Here is a 6,000-nt window from a genome sequence, read left to right as displayed (position 1 = left end):
AGCTGGAGTGAAACAGGGAGAGATTGGGACACACAGCTGGAAAGAAACAGGGAGAGACTGGGCCACACAGCTGGAGAGAAACAAGGAGAGACTGGGACACACAGCTGGAGAGAAACAGGAGAGACTGAGACACACAGCTAGAGTGAATGAGGGAGAGACTGGGAAACACAGAGCTGGAGTGAAACAGGGAGAGACAGGGGCACACAGCTGGAGTAAAACAGGGAGAGACTGGGACACACAGCTGGAAAGAAACAGGGAGATACTGGGACACAAAGCTGGAGGGAAACAGGGAGAGACTGGGACACACAGCTGGAAAGAAACAGGGAGATACTGGGACACAAAGCTGGAGGGAAACAGGGAGAGACTGGGACACACAGCTGGAGAGAAACAGGGAGAGACTGGGACACACAGCTGGAGTGAAACAGGGAGAGACTGGGACACACAGCTGGAGTGAATGAGGGAGAGACTGGGACACACAGCTGGAGAGAAACAGGGAGAGACTGGGACACACAGCTGGAGTAAAACAGTGAGAGACTGGGTCACACAGCTGGAGAGAAACAGGGAGGGACTGGGACACACAGCTGGAGAGAAACATAGAAAGACTGGGACACACAGCTGGAGAGAAACAGGGAGAGATGGGACACACAGCTGGAAAGAAACAGGGAGAGACTGGGACACACAGCTGGATTGAAACAGGGAGAGACTGGGACACACAGCTGGAGTGAATGAGGGAGAGACTGTAACACACAGCTGGAGAGAAACAGGGAGAGACTGGGACACACAGCTGGAGAGAAACAGGGAGAGACTGGGACACACAGCTGGAGTGAAACAGGGAGAGACTGGAACACACAGCTGGAGTGAAACAGGGAGAGACTGGGACACACAGCTGGAAAGAAACAGGGAGAGACTGGGCCACACAGCTGGAGAGAAACAAGGAGAGACTGGGACACACAGCTGGAGAGAAACAGGAGAGACTGGGACACACAGCTAGAGTGAATGAGGGAGAGACTGGGACACACAGCTGGAGTGAAACAGGGAGAGACAGGGGCACACAGCTGGAGTAAAACAGGGAGAGACTGGGACACACAGCTGGAAGGAAACAGGGAGATACTGGGACACAAAGCTGCAGGGAAACAGGGAGAGACTGGGACACACAGCTGGAAAGAAACAGGGGAATACTGGGACACAAAGCTGGAGGGAAACAGGGAGAGACTGGGACACACAGCTGGAGAGAAACAGGGAGAGACTGGGACACACAGCTGGAGTGAAACAGGGAGAGACTGGGACACACAGCTGGAGTGAATGAGGGAGAGACTGGGACACACAGCTGGAGAGAAACAGGGAGAGACTGGGACACACAGCTGGAGTAAAACAGTGAGAGACTGGGACACACAGCTGGAGAGAAACAGGGAGGGACTGGGACACACAGCTGGAGAGAAACATAGAAAGACTGGGACACACAGCTGGAGAGAAACAGGGAGAGACTGGGACACACAGCTGGAAAGAAACTGGGAGAGACTGGGACACACAGCTGGATTGAAACAGGGAGAGACTGGGACACACAGCTGGAGTGAATGAGGGAGAGACTGGAACACACAGCTGGAGAGAAACAGGGAGAGACTGGGACACACAGCTGGAGAGAAACAGGGAGAGACTGGGACACACAGCTGGAGAGAAACAGGGAGAGACTGGGACTCACAGCTGGAGTGAAACAGGGAGAGACTGGGACACACAGCTGGAAAGAAACAGGGAGAGACTGGGACACACAGCTGGAGAGAAACAAGGAGAGACTGGGACACACAGCTGGAGAGAAACAGGAGAGACTGGGACACACAGCTGGAGTGAAACAGGGAGAGACAGGGGCACACAGCTGGAAAGAAACAGGGAGATACTGGGACACAAAGCTGGAGGGAAACAGGGAGAGACTGGGACACACAGCTGGAGGGAAACAGGGAGAAACTGGGACACACAGCTGGAGAGAAACAGGAGAGACTGGGACACACAGCTGGAGTGAATGAGGGAGAGACTGGGACACACAGCTGGAGTGAAACATGGAGAGACTGGGACACACAGCTGGAGTGAATGAGGGAGAGACTGGGACAGACAGCTGGAGTGAAACATGGAGAGACTGGGACACACAGCTGGAGTAAAACAGTGAGAGACTGGGACACACAGCTGGAGAAAAACAGGGAGAGACTGGGACACACAGCTGGAGTGAATGAGGGAGAGACTGGGACACACAGCTGGAGTGAAACATGGAGAGACTGGGACACACAGCTGGAGTAAAACAGTGAGAGACTGGGACACACAGCTGGAGAAAAACAGGGAGAGACTGGGACACACAGCTGGAGTGAATGAGGGAGAGACTGGGACACACAGCTGGAGTGAAACATGGAGAGACTGGGACACACAGCTGGAGTAAAACAGTGAGAGACTGGGACACACAGCTGGAGAAAAACAGGGAGAGACTGGGACACACAGCTGGAGTGAATGAGGGAGAGACTGGGACACACAGCTGGAGTAAAACAGGGAGAGACTGGGACACACAGCTGGAGTGAAACAGGGAGAGACTGGGACACACTGCTGGAGAGAAACAGGGAGAGACTGGGACACACAGCTGGAGTGAAACATGGAGAGACTGGGACACACAGCTGGAAAGAAACATGGAGAGACTGGGACACACAGTCTGAAAGAAGCAGGGAGAGACTGGGACACACAGCTGGAGTGAAACAGGGAGAGACTGGGACACACAGCAGGAGTGAATGAGGGAGAGACTGGGACACAAAGCTGGAGAGAAACAGGGAGAGACTGGAACACACAGCTGGAGAGAGACTGGGACACACAGCTGGAGAGAAACATAGAAAGACTGGGACACACAGCTGAAGAGAAACAGGGAGAGACTGGGACACGCAGCTGGAAAGAAACAGGGAGAGACTGGGACACACAGCTGGATTGAAACAGGGAGAGACTGGGACACACAGCTGGAGTGAATGAGGGAGAGACTGGGACACACAGCTGGAGTAAAACAGTGAGAGACTGGGACACACAGCTGGAGAGAAACAGGGAGAGACTGGGACACACAGCTGGCGAGAAACAGAGAGAGACTGGGACGCACGGCCGGAGTGAAACAGGGAGAGACTGGGACACACAGCTGGAGAGAAACAGGGAGAGACTGGGACACAATGCTGGAGAGAAACAGGGAGAGACTGGGACACACAGCTGGAGAGAAACAGGGAGAGACTGGAACACACAGCTGGAAAGCAACAGGGAGAGACTGGGACACACAGCTGGAGAGAAACAGGGAGAGACTGGGACACACAGCTGGGGAGAAACAGGGAGAGACTGGGACACACAGCTGGAGTGAAACGGATAGACTGGGACACAGCTGGGGAGAAACAGGGAGAGACTGGGAAACACAACTGGAAAGCAACAGGGATAGACTGGGACACACAGCTGGAAAGAAACAGGGATAGACTGGGACACACAGTCTGAAAGAAGCAGGGAGAGACTGGGACACACAGCTGGAGTGAAACAGGGAGAGACTGGGACACACAGCTGGAGTGAATGAGGGAGAGACTGGGACACAAAGCTGGAGAGAAACAGGGAGAGACTGGGACACACAGCTGGAGAGAGACTGGGACACACAGTTGGAGAGAAACAGAGAAAGACTGGGACACACAGCTGGAGAGAAACAGGGAGAGACTGGAACACACAGCTGGAGAGAGACTGGGACACACAGTTGGAGAGAAACAGAGAAAGACTGGGACACACAGCTGGAGAGAAACAGGGAGAGACTGGGACACGCAGCTGGAAAGAAACAGGGAGAGACTGGGACACACAGCTGGATTGAAACAGGGAGAGACTGGGACACACAGCTGGAGTGAATGAGGGAGGTACTGGGACACAAAGCTGGAGGGAAACAGGGAGAGACTGGGCCACACAGCTGGAGAGAAACAAGGAGAGACTGGGACACACAGCTGGAGAGAAACAGGAGAGACTGGGACACACAGCTAGAGTGAATGAGGGAGAGACTGGGACACACAGCTGGAGTGAAACAGGGAGAGACAGGGGCACACAGCTGGAGTAAAACAGGGAGAGACTGGGACACACAGCTGGAAGGAAACAGGGAGATACTGGGACACAAAGCTGCAGGGAAACAGGGAGAGACTGGGACACACAGCTGGAAAGAAACAGGGGAATACTGGGACACAAAGCTGGAGGGAAACAGGGAGAGACTGGGACACACAGCTGGAGAGAAACAGGGAGAGACTGGGACACACAGCTGGAGTGAAACAGGGAGAGACTGGGACACACAGCTGGAGTGAATGAGGGAGAGACTGGGACACACAGATGGAGAGAAACAGGGAGAGACTGGGACACACAGCTGGAGTAAAACAGTGAGAGACTGGGACACACAGCTGGAGAGAAACAGGGAGGGACTGGGACACACAGCTGGAGAGAAACATAGAAAGACTGGGACACACAGCTGGAGAGAAACAGGGAGAGACTGGGACACACAGCTGGAAAGAAACTGGGAGAGACTGGGACACACAGCTGGATTGAAACAGGGAGAGACTGGGACACACAGCTGGAGTGAATGAGGGAGAGACTGGAACACACAGCTGGAGAGAAACAGGGAGAGACTGGGACACACAGCTGGAGAGAAACAGGGAGAGACTGGGACACACAGCTGGAGAGAAACAGGGAGAGACTGGGACACACAGCTGGAGTGAAACAGGGAGAGACTGGGACACACAGCTGGAAAGAAACAGGGAGAGACTGGGACACACAGCTGGAGAGAAACAAGGAGAGACTGGGACACACAGCTGGAGAGAAACAGGAGAGACTGGGACACACAGCTGGAGAGAAACAGGAGAGACTGGGACACACAGCTGGAGTGAAACAGGGAGAGACAGGGGCACACAGCTGGAAAGAAACAGGGAGATACTGGGACACAAAGCTGGAGAGAAACAAGGAGAGACTGGGACACACAGCTGGAGAGAAACAAGGAGAGACTGGGACACACAGCTGGAGAGAAACAGGAGAGACTGGGACACACAGCTGGAGTGAAACAGGGAGAGACAGGGGCACACAGCTGGAAAGAAACAGGGAGATACTGGGACACAAAGCTGGAGGGAAACAGGGAGAGACTGGGACACACAGCTGGAGAGAAACAGGAGAGACTGGGACACACAGCTGGAGTGAATGAGGGAGAGACTGGGACACACTGCTGGAGAGAAACAGGGAGAGACTGGGACACACAGCTGGAGTGAAACATGCAGAGACTGGGACACACAGCTGGAGTGAATGAGGGAGAGACTGGGACACACTGCTGGAGAGAAACAGGGAGAGACTGGGACACACAGCTGGAGTGAAACATGCAGAGACTGGGACACACAGCTGGAGTGAATGAGGGAGAGACTGGGACACACAGCTGGAGTAAAACAGGCAGAGACTGGGACACACAGCTGGAGTGAAACAGGGAGAGACTGGGACACACAGCTGGAGTGAATGAGGGAGAGACTGGGACACACAGCTGGAGTAAAACAGTGAGAGACTGGGACACACAGCTGGAGAGAAACAGGGAGAGTCTGGGACACACAGCTGGAGTGAATGAGGGAGAGACTGGGACACACAGCTGGAGTAAAACAGGGAGAGACTGGGACACACAGCTGGAGTGAAACAGGGAGAGACTGGGACACACTGCTGGAGAGAAACAGGGAGAGACTGGGACACACAGCTGGAGTGAAACATGGAGAGACTGGGACACACAGCTGGAGGGAAACAGGAAGAGTCTGGGACACACAGCTGGAAAGAAACATGGAGAGACTGGGACACACAGTATGAAAGAAGCAGGGAGAGACTGGGACACACAGCTGGAGTGAAACAGGGAGAGACTGGGACACACAGCTGGAGTGAATGAGGGAGAGACTGGGACACAAAGCTGGAGAGAAACAGGGAGAGACTGGAACACACAGCTGGAGAGAGACTGGGACACAC

Source organism: Heterodontus francisci, chromosome 19 (genome assembly GCF_036365525.1).
Source record: "Heterodontus francisci isolate sHetFra1 chromosome 19, sHetFra1.hap1, whole genome shotgun sequence".
NCBI lineage: Eukaryota > Metazoa > Chordata > Chondrichthyes > Heterodontiformes > Heterodontidae > Heterodontus > Heterodontus francisci.
Note: the sequence above shows the minus strand (reverse complement) of the source record.